The 11,989-nt window shown below is 38.8% G+C and overlaps 1 pseudogene; it reads left to right on the forward strand.

Annotated features, from left to right (window-relative positions):
• Window positions 1-253: 253 nt before the first annotated feature.
• On the forward strand, window positions 254-1,194 carry LOC128929040 (heterogeneous nuclear ribonucleoprotein A1-like; annotated as a pseudogene).
• The last annotated feature ends 10,795 nt before the right edge of the window (window positions 1,195-11,989 follow it).

The following is an 11,989-nucleotide window of genomic DNA, read 5'->3' on the forward strand; positions in this document are numbered from 1 at the left end:
AATGGCATCAGATTCATTAAAACATATACAAATGACTTGTTACATTAGTCTTTCAAGAATACTCAGAGCCTCAATAGTCTTTCCTCACGATGCTTATAATTTGCAGTTACTAAAGATTTTTAAATCCATTTAAATAAACCCTATAGTAAATAACTATAAAAAGTAGAAGGAAGAGATACGTTCATCAACTCGCTCCTTTCTGCCTGTGGATGCCACCGGGGAAGTGCCTTTAAAGTCTCTTCTCCCTGTGATCATGTCTAAGTCAGGGTCTCCTAAAGAGCCCAAACAGCTGAGGAAGCTCTTCATTGGAGGGTTGAGCTTTGAAACAACCAATGAGAGCCTGAGGAGCAATTCTGCACAATGAGGAACACTCACGGACCGTGTGGTAATGAGAGATTCAAACGCCAAGCATTCTAGAGGCTCTGGGTTTGTCACCTATGCCACTGTGGGGGAGGTGGATGCAGCCATGAATGCAAGGCCACACAAGGTGGATGGAAGAGTTGTGGAACCAAAGAGAGCTATCTTAAGAGGTTTTCAAAGACCAGGTGCCCCCTTAACTGTGAAAATGATATTTGTTGGTGGCATTAAAGAAGACACTGAAGAACATCACCTAAGAGATGATTTTGAACAGCATGGAAAAACTGAAGTGACTGAAATCATGACTGACCAAAGCAGTGGCAAGAAAAGGGGCTTTTCTTTTATAACCTTTGACCACCATGACTTAGTGAATAAGACTGTCATTAAGAAACACCATACTGTGAATGGCCACAGTTGTGAAGTTAGGAAAGCCTGGTCAAAGCAACAGATGGTTCATGCTTCATCCAGCCAAAGAGTGGTTCTGGAAACTTTGGTGGTGGTTGTGGAGGTGGTTTAGGTGGGAATGACAACTTTGATAATGGAGGAAACTTCAGTGGTTGTGGTGGCTTTGGTGGCAGCCATGGCGGTGGTGGATTTGGTGGCAGTAGAGATGACTATAATGGATTTGGTAATGATGGAAGCAGTTTTAGAGATCGTGGAAGCTACAATTACAACAATCAGTCTTCAAGTTTTGGACCCATGGAGGGAGGAAACTTTGGAGGCAGAAGCTCTGGCCCCAAAGGTGGTAGAGGCCAATACTTTGCCAAACCATGAAACCAAGGTGGCTATGGCGATTCCAGTAGCAGCAGCAGCTATGGCAGTGGCAGAAGATTTTAATTAGGAAACACAGCTTAGCAGGAGAGGAGAGCCAGAGAAGTGGCAGGGAAGCTACAGGTCACAACAGATTTGTGAGCTCAGTCAAGCACAGTGGTGGCAGGGCCTAGCTGCTACAAAGAAGACATGTTTCAGACAAATACTCATGTGTGGGCAAAAAACGTGAGGACTGTAATTGTGACTAATTGTATAATGGGTTATTTTAGTTTCTGTTCTGTGGAAAGTGTAAAGCATTGCAACAAAGAATTTTAATGTATATATATTTTTTGCATGCTTGCTGTTGATTACTAAATGTAAAAGTCTAATAATGATGCTAAATAGAATAAATGTCTTAAAAATAGAATGAGTAAATGGGAAGAGTGCTGGACCTTTTTGTAGAGCCAAAGGACCTGGGTTTAGATGTCAGATCTGCCATTTATTTGCTTTCTGAGATTAAACAAGTTTCTCAACCTCTCTGATCCAGGGTTAACTGATATGTAAGGTGACAAATGATAATCACTACATTAGAGAATTAAGAAATATAATCTATGGGGAAGGTCTTAGTAAACTGTAACAAATAATACAAATCTCTTTATAGCTTTTATACAAAAATGGATGAATCCTGTGATTCACCCATTCAATAAACATATGGATCACCTACCCAATAAATGAATGACACTGTTTTTGATATGGTGGACCATCCCAAGATAAAAAAAAAAAAACAAAACAAAAAACCTAGTTTTGGCCATTCAGGAACTAAAGGAGATATTTTTTCCTAATATATGTAAATAGTTATAATATGAACCCATATATAACAATGTCCATAGAATTAGTACAGAAAAAAAGGTAAGCCTACAGGCTGAGAGAGATCAGTCTGACGAGAGTGATAAGAAAAGGCTTCTTAAAGAAGACATCATTGGGCCAGTTTTTAAGGATGGGCAGAATTTCTAAAGGAAGAGGGTGGCATTCAAAGTGGAAGAAAAAGCATTAGCAAGGCCTTAGAAATGGAAGCACAGCTTCTATCATGCTTTGGATTCTTATTTGTTTTCTATGTGAGCACCTGGTTTTTCACAGTGTCACTTTGTTTACCAGTGTCTCCCTTGAAAGTCCAATGTTTCAGCCATTCTTGCCTGACTATAAAGGAATATCTGAAATTAAATAATTTATAAAGAAAAGAGATTGAACTTACTCACAGTTCTGCAGGCAGTACAATTATGATGCTGGCATCTGATCAGCTTCTGAAGAGGCCTAAGGGAGCTTTTACTCATGACAGAAGATGAAGTAGGAGTAGGAATGCCACATGGCCAGTGCAGGAGCAAGAGTAGGGAGGGAGGTGTGACACAGTTTTAAACAACTCAATCTTGCATGAACTCACTCATCAAGGAGATGTAATTAAACCATTCATGAGAGATCTGCCTCCATGATCCAAACACTTCCCTTTAGGCCCCACCTCCAACACTGGGGATTATATTTCAACTTGAAATTTGGTGGGGACACAGATGCAAACCATATCATTCTGCCCCTGGCCCCCCAAGTCCCATGTCCTTCTCACATTGCAAAATATAATCATATCCTGCCAATAGTTCCCCAAAAGTCACAATTTGTTTCATCATCATTCAAAAGTCCAGAGTCCAAAGTCTGAAACAAGACAAGTCCCTTACACTTATGAGCCTATAAAATTAAAAAAAAACATATTTACTTCCAAGACACGGTGTGAGTACAGACATTGGGTATACACTCCCATTCCAAAAGAGAGAAATTGGCCAAAACAAAGGGACTACAGGCTACATGCAAGTCTGGTACCCATTAAATCTTTAAGTCATTAAATCTTGAAGCTCCAAAATAATCTCCTTTGATTCCATGTCCCACATGCAGGACACACTGTAGCAAATGATGGGTTCCCAAGGCATTGGCCAGTTCCACTCCTGTGGATTTTCAGGGTTCAGCCCCCACAGTTGCTCTTATTAGTTGAAGTTGAGAGCCTACAGCTTTTCTAGACTCAAGATGTAAAGCTGCCAGTATATCTACTATCCTGGGGTCTGGAGGGCAGTGGCCCCCTTCTCACAGCTCCACCAGGCAGTGCCCCAGAGGGCTTCGTAGAGCCTCCAACCCCACATTTCCCCTCATCACTGCCCTAGTAGAGGTTCTCTGTGAGGGCTCACCCCTACAGCAGGCTTCTGCCTGGCACCCATGCTCTATCATACATCCTCTGAAGTCTACAGAGAGACTGCCGAGCCTCCTTCACTCTTGCACTCTGCCTGCCCACAGGCTTAACATCACATGGAACTCTCCAAGGCTTATGGCTTGCACCCTCTGAAGCAGCAGCTGGAGCTATATCTGCAGCCGTTTGAGCCATGGCTGGAGCTGAAACAGCAGGGATGTGGGAGCAGTTTCCCAAGACCGCACAGGAGAGTGGGGCCTTGGGCCTGGCCCATGAAACCATTCAGCCCTCCTGGGCTCCTGAGCCTGTGATGGGAGGAGCTGCCTCAGAGATCTCTGAAATGCCTTTCAGGCCTTTTTCCCATTGTCTTTGCTGTCAGCACCTGGCATTTTTTTACCCATGTAAATATCTCTAATAAGTGGTTACTCCCCAGCACACTTAGATTCTTCCCCTGCAAATGGGCTTTTTTTTCTACCACAAGGCCAGGCTGCAAATTTTCAAAACTTTAAGTCCTGCTTTCCCTTTAAGTATAAATTCCAACTGCATCTGAGTACAGGATGTTAGAAGCAGCCAGACCACATCTTGAATGTTTCACCGCCTAGACACTTCCTCCAAGAGATATCCTAGGTTGTCACTCTTAATGTCAAACTTCTACAGAGCCCTAGGGCATGGACATAATAACCATCAAATTATTTGCTACAGAATAACAAGAGTAACCTTTCTCCAATTTCCAATCCGTTTCTCATTTCTATCTGGGACCTCAGCAGCCTAGACTTTGCTTGTGCATATCACTATCAGCATTACGGTCACAACCATTTAAGAAGCCTCTAAGAAGTTTCAAACTCTTACTCATCTTCCTGTCTTCTTCTGCATCCTTCAGACTCTTCCAGCTTCTGCCCATTGCCCAGTTCCAAAGCTGCTTCTACATTTCCAGGTATGTTTATAGCAATGTCCCACTCCTCAGTACCAATTTTCTGTAGTAGGCCATTCTTGTATTGCTACAAAGCAATACTTGAGAGTGGGTAACATAGAGAGAAAAGAGATTTAATTGGTTCATGGTTCTACAGATTGCACAAGCATAGCACTGGCATCTGCTTGGCTTCTGGAGAGGCCTAAGTGAGCTTTTACTCATGACAAGGCAAAGCAAGAGCAGGCATATCACATGGCCAGAGCAGAAGCAAGAGAGTGAGGAGGGAGGTGCCACACACTTTCAAACAGCCCAATCTGTCATAAACTCAGTCATTACCAAGGGGATGGCATTAAGCCATTCACGAGGGATCAGCCATCATGATCCAAACACCTCCCACTAGGCCCCACCTCCAACACTGGGAATTATATTTCAACATGAAAATGTGCAGGGACACAGATCCAAACCGTTATCACCCACTAACCCCAGTTAGAATATGAGATTTTTGAGTGCCAGAATCATGTCTCATAAAGCCTAAGGCAGTGCTGGGTCCACAGTGTGAGTTCAGTAAAGGAGCTGCTGACATATTTTTAAGGAAGGCTCCATGTGTGCTTTATGAATGAAAGGAGAGGGAATAGAAAAATATCTGCACAGAAAAGTGCTTTAAATTAATGAGAGTAATGGTATATATAAACCAGTACATTTTCCCATAAAATTGACCATTTTCCCATAATCCCTATGTTTTGTGCTTTGCAAAGCAATAGAATTATTACTTTAATTTGGGAAGAACACACACACACACACACACACACACACACACGAGAGAGTGAGGCTTAATCTCAAAAGCTGATGTGTAACTTGTGTTTTGGATGTCAATTATAATAAAACAAATAAAGCTGGGAAATGCACCTTTGCTTGAGATTTTAAAGATTCTTTCTTTTCCATAAAGAACTTTTTAACCTGAATTTATACCTATCCAAGGCAAGAAGCCCAATGGCAATTTTATACCTTTTGAAGGCTATGGCAATCTTTGTCTTGATTTTGGCTCTTCTTTTTATAACTATATTCTATCATTATCAGAGATGTCTTTGATCTATTCCCTGTCCTTCATGTGAGATAGTTAAGAGTGACTCCTAATATTAAATCCAGAATACATGGTTTGAATTAGAAGCTATAGGAAGATTCATCTATAATTCAAAGTTATTGTAGGAAAAATATCCCATGAAACTCTGTGTGCAAATTATTAACAAATGCATTTCCAGTGAGTCTTTTTTTTCTCACTCTTTGGTCTGTGAAACAGCAGGAAAAAAATTGCCAATTTAAATTTTTTTATAATTTTATTTTTATTGCCTTTGAGATAAATCCCAGAGTATAAGTTTTTGAGAAGACTTCCAGCAATAAAGAGCTATGTATATTACATATACTAACAATTGTTTTTTGGTTGACTTTGGGAAAAAGTAGATAACATTCATCTATCATAGAGAGTTGATATTGATATTTTTGTAAAGAAAGAAATACCAAGCAATCATGCAATATTATTCTCAGGAAGTTTTCTGGCTTGAGGGTTTAAAAAATATTTTTATTTATATAAAAGTACCGTGTAAGATCAATTTTGTTTCCTTTTCATTAAATAGCAGTAGGCAGTTCGTCTGCATTGCGTTTGAGAGATACTTGTCTTCTTGCCTTTGGCAACTGAAGAAGTTAGCTACAGATAGGAAAGAAGACATCTTTTATAGTTATATTATACATGGGATTCTAGAAAAAGTTGCTCTTGAAAAGGGCTCCAAATTAATTTTTGACTTTTCTAAAAGCAATTTTCGGTGTCTAAGCAAAGAGGAAGACTGAAAAATTATTCAGTAATTTGAATTCTAAGTAGCTTATTTGGATAATTCAAGGAGAAAACATTTTATTTAGTCATTCCTTCATCCATTTATTCAACAAATATTTTCTGAAGCTCTCTGGTTCCAGGCATATATCCAGCCCTGGAGATTCAGTAATGAACAAGATAGGTACAGCCCTGCCTACTGGAAGCTAAATAATCTTCTTAGGACTCTTGCCCTTCCCAGTCATAAGAAAGAATAAGAAAATCAGAATAAGAATTCACAGAATAAGAAAATCATATTCTGTTTAAGGATAAAGAGAATACAGCCAAGAAATTCAGCCAAAAAAAATAATATTAACAATAACAATTCTGTAAGGAACCCTTGTGCTGTGTGCATCATAAAATCACTTCCATCATTACATTAGCCAAAAGAACACTTGCCCAAAAGCTTATTGCTTCTAAATCAGGAGTTTTATAAGAATAATAAAACTGATTATTAAATCATTGTATCAAATTATGTACATTTGCCAGGGTAAGTTTAAGTTGTCAAGGATAGTTTTTAGAATATCTTCTTATATACAAAATCCTTCCTTTTTGGGCAGCTTCCTGCAGGGAAAGGCAGAGGATGCTGAATAGAGGAGCTAACCTGCTTTTCTCCTATTGATAATATATACACAACTTAAAGAAGACTGTTATACAGAACAAGATTTAGGGAACCTATGGCACATGTGTCTCTTCTATCACTAAATGTTATTCAATTCAATATTCAATTCAACCCTGGCCTTCCCTACTTCAGTGGCCTTATGTTTCCTTTGTAAAGTAAAAAATCCTGTTTTGTACACACTGTCTGGTGACTGGGATTAAAGAGTTGCCACTCCTATTCTCTGACTTCCCAAACAAAAGACCCTTAATAGTAACAGCTAATCCTGGAAAGGTCCTAACCATGGTTTCCTCCACCCTGATAACTAGCCTGTGTTTTTCCACTTCCATCATCAGAAATATAAAAATAAAATTTCCATATGCCTTGAAGGCTTCATTTAGAAAATGAGATTAATGCTGATTCCTATTCAACATGCACAGCTCTCCTGAACATAACATGAACTAATCTCTAGTTATTATCTAAGTGCTTAGAATAAACAATTGGCTAACATGAGGCTTACAATTCTCCAGTACTTTTTTTTTCAGGGATATTTGATGTGCAGTGGCTGGAATATACTAAATGCATATAACTATATTTTAAATAGAACTATCAACACTGGGTTTTTCTATTATGGCATTAACACTAGTAAGATAGCAAACGTAATTGTCTAACATGTTACATAGATAGGAGTGGAAAAGGAAAAACACTTAGTTAACATACTTCTTATATCAGTGATACATAACTTCTGATTTCAGTGATACATAAGTACAATATCACACCCATTCTAAAATCAGATTTTGTTGAGCAATGCTGATTTAAAATAAAAACAAGATGACATTTAAGTCAAGCTGGACAAATCTAGTTTTGATCAATTTTGTCTTAAGAAAAATTGTGTATATAAAAGAAAGATTTATAGGCTTTAACTGTTGGCTCTTTTGTTTCAAATAATAATTACAATAAAAATCATATAATATGTGCAATAGCAGCTAACATCTGTGAACAGAAAATAAGAAAATATGGAACTCATTTCTATACATGATATCATTTAATCATCACAACACCCCTATTGAAAATAAAATACTGTCAATGGTCTTAATTTTACATACAAGGAACCTGAAATGCAGATAAAGTAATTTTCCCAGTTATGTGGTAAGTAAGTAATGGATTCAGGACTCAAACCCAGGCAGTCTATTTTCATTGTGTAAAAGGATTAACCCCTAGAAGAACAAAAAAATCTGGAACTACTTTGGTATTTATTGTAATTGAAAGAAGCAAGGTAAAAACTAAATTTAAAAAGCTTATGATCCCTGGATGTAGAGAGGAATGAAATGTAGCATTCCTCAAACAACATTTATTGAATATGGATTCTTCATCAGAGAGACTCAAAATACTTCTTTGTTTAAATGGGCTTATGAAATACGAGATTAAGCCAAGTGAAAGACTGCTTCTTGCTAGAACATATCTTGGGGTCTTAACATACTGATATGCACTGAGTCTATGAAATGGCGATGTAAAAAGAAAAATGGATTTAATCAAGAGCATTTTTTTGTATGGGGCATGTCTGAGGAAGCAAGCTAAAGTGTTTTCAACACATCTTTGGAAAAACTCATCTAAGGAACAAAACTGGGATACAAGTTGGGTGAAGGGAAGGGCAGCAGAGGCCAAGTAGAGATCTTATCTGGGGGACCAGTGAACAGGTTTGCTCACAGTCAGAGTACATGTGGACTGTGTAACCTTATAATAGGTGTCACTGAAATAAATTATAATATAATGCAATGTAATAGTAACACAGAAATTTCTCCAGGGATCCAGAAGGTCAAGGAATCACTCTTTTGGCAGTTTCTTTCCAAAAGTGGAGAAAGTGAAAATGTTTGCCCCACTTGTGATTGATGGTGGCTGGAGCCCAGCTGACAGACTGAAAGCAGCCACTGCAGAAGCCTAGGCCACTGATCAGTAGGCCTTGCCATTTTGGAGAATCCTTGGAACCAACATCAGAGAAGAGGAGGGCCTAGATGATACCAAAAAGCAACTGTGCTGGCCAATTCTAGTAGATATGCAACTGGGATGACAAAGGCCCTGTATGTGAGTATGTGCATGATTTCTCTAACAACTTCCTGAACTAGTTGAAAGGAATTTGGATATAGCTGGAGTCTCCTCGGTTCTTCAGGTAGAAACTGAGCCATAAAAATAGCACACTCTGCTGGCACGTAGCATATTATTATTCCTATTTTACAGTTTGAGAAACTAAGACACAGATAGTTCAGTTTACCTTGACCTTCTGTACAAGGTCAAAGAACTAGAAAGCCAGGAGCAAATAGCGTTCAAATGAAGTTTTAAATACCATGGAGCTTTCTTTTGGCTGGAAAACGTTTAATGAATTCCAAAATATATTTGTGATTAAAAAATAATTTGGCACATCAGTAATAAAAGGAAATGTCCCAAGACTTAGTAACAACAAAAAAGAGTGTCAGCAAAAGATCTAGTTTACATATCAAACTTAGTAATTACCAGTCCAATATCCAGTATCTAGTCTAGAATGAGATTAACATTTAGTATCAGGGTTAAGGCTAAAGCTTCCATTTTTGATGAAGATTAAAACAAAAATTCCTGATAATACCACATCCATTAAATGTTTAATGAGAAACCTTAGGTAACGGGATAAAACAAGAAAAGTAAATAAAAAGCAGTAATATACAATTCTTATTGGAATGGAAACAGGCAAACTATCATTATGTACATATAATGTAATTTTCACAATGTACCTTTTATAAGCCCTACACCTTCTGCTTAAGCCCTCCCTTGATTTCTCATTCATCTCAAGCCAAGCTTTTTATCCTGGATCAAGGTCAAAGCAGTGTTGTTACAGTCTCTCTCTCTCTCTCTCTCCCTCTCTCTCTCTCTTTCTCTCTCTCTCTCTCTCTCTCTCTCTCTCTCTCTCTCTCTCCTAGATATAATTTGCCAAGAAACAAACTACCCCCAAAATTTAGTGGCTTAAAACAACAACCATTGAATTCTATCTCATGGTTTTGTCTGTGCTAGGACTTTGGGCAAGGCTCAGCTAGACGGTTCTTCTGTCTCAGGTGGCATTTACTGGAGTCATGTGGAGGTATTAAGCTTGTAGCTAATCTGGTCCAAGACAATATCCTTCACTTGTCTGGCACCTTGACAGGGGCAGCTGAAAGGTTGAGCTCAGCTGAGGCCCTCTCTCCTTCCTGTGTTCTCAGGGCCTGTCTATGTGGCCCTGCAACAGGTTGTCAGCCTTCTTACATGTTAGTTTAGGGTCACAGAGGACAAAGATAAAAGCTGCCAGTCTTCTTAAACACTAGGATCAGGACAGGCACCACATCACTTCTGCCATGTGGCAGTGGTCACAACAGTTAGAGGCCAGCCCAGATTCAAGAAGAGGGGAAATAAGCCCACATGTCTATGGGAGGCATCTTTAAGAATGGGTGCCCATCTTTTATCTACCACATTCTCCAGCCTTTTCTTACACTAATCTCCCCTCACTCACCACATGGGCTTTCTTCTTGTTCAATAGGCCAAGAATATTCCTCTTCCAGAACTTTGTATGTGCCAGGAATGTGCTTATCCTGGCTGGCTTGTTTGTATGATTAAGCTCCCAGCTTAAATGCAACCTCTTCATAGCAGCCTCCTCCTCACCATTTTGTGAAGGCCTTCCCTAGTTATACAACCTAACTCCCTAATTTATTTCTATAGCATTATTACCATCACTGCCAGACAATCTCTGTTTTTTTGTTCGTTCATTTGTTTTTCATAGCTCCTCCAATTAGAATGTAATAGCAGGAGAGCAAGGACCCTGCCTATCTTGCTCACTTCCTCATTCTCAGCACTTAGAACCAAGCCTGGCACAAAATTGGTCCTTAGTAAACATTTGTCCAGTGAAATATGAAGTGGTGGACTGAGATTCAAAACTACATGTGACTGACTCCAGAGCCAAAACTAAACTGTCCTTGTAACCCTTTGTATTCTAGGCAGATATGGTCAACCTGGAACCTAGGGCAAAGATATACAAAGAAAACAACTCACAGCACCGCTGAGAAGGGGTAAACTAGTATGGAAGCTGCGGTCAGGCCAATCTATATAGAAAATTCAAAGACAATGTTCCATTCTAGCAAAGTGCAGCATTTCTTTGCCTGACTTTGTTTCAGTCATTATTGTTTTGACTCTTGGTGATGAAAGATCTCCAAGGTGTGGTGTTGCCTCAAGGATATTTGCAGCTCCGGTCTTGTTTCTGGTTAACCCTCTCTGACACTCAGTTTTGCTGGGGCCACACCAGTGAGTGTTGCCTCGTCCAATCTGGAATCGGGCCACAGCCATGTTTGTACTGAGGCATTAGGGAAACATGGTTTATAAACGCTTGTTTCCTCTGAGTCACTGCAGGGACTTGTTTCTTCAGTACAAACTTTCTGTTTGGTTTTTATAACTGGGGAAGGAGGGGGTGGAAGCCAACACTAACTGTTCAGGTTTGAAAGGAAAAGGGAAGTAAGAAAATTTAAATAGATTTTTCTATATTAGTGACAGCGACAAAGAAACCCTTATCTGGGTCTCAGATGCATGCACAGAGTTTCATCTTTATTTGTTTATTTTCCTTAATAGGAAAAGAAAAAGTTCACAGAGTAATTTTTTCCCCTCAAGTTTCCATAAAAATGCTGGAAATGTGGCAACAGTTTTACAAAAACAGTTCAAGAACAATTAAAACACATATAATCATTTTTAAAGTTTATGTTAAATGTTCTTTATTAAATAAAAAGGAATTCTGCTTCTAATTTCCAGGCATTGTTGACTCTGTTTTCTCAATGACCACCTATTAGCTTTTGTCATTACTGTAACTTAGTTCTGTGAATTATAATTTACAGATAAAAAAATTTAACTCTTTATTTTCAGCCTTTTAAATATATCATGACTAACTGCCAGACTTCTCATCTGTGTAATTTGGCTTATAATAACATTCTTGCTCATAATAACTCATGAAGTTATTATAGAAATGCAAGTATAATTAAATCATAGATATAAAAGTATGATTCCCAATTCATTCATTAACCAATTGGCTTTCTGTAAATTATTATCACAATCATCTAGCTCAAACATTTAAGGAGCATCAGTTAGGTGTAGGGTCCAGTGTCCAGCACTGGGAACATAAGAGGTACCAGCCAATCCCTGATCTCAAGGGGATTACAACTCAGTACAGAGCTAAACATGAGCTCTCTGAGCCATGGGTTCACCATCAACTAGAGGAAAGTACTTAATTTTGTGCCTGGCATAGAGTTC

The sequence above is a fragment of the Callithrix jacchus genome, chromosome 10, assembly GCF_049354715.1.
Source record: "Callithrix jacchus isolate 240 chromosome 10, calJac240_pri, whole genome shotgun sequence".
Lineage (NCBI taxonomy): Eukaryota > Metazoa > Chordata > Mammalia > Primates > Cebidae > Callithrix > Callithrix jacchus.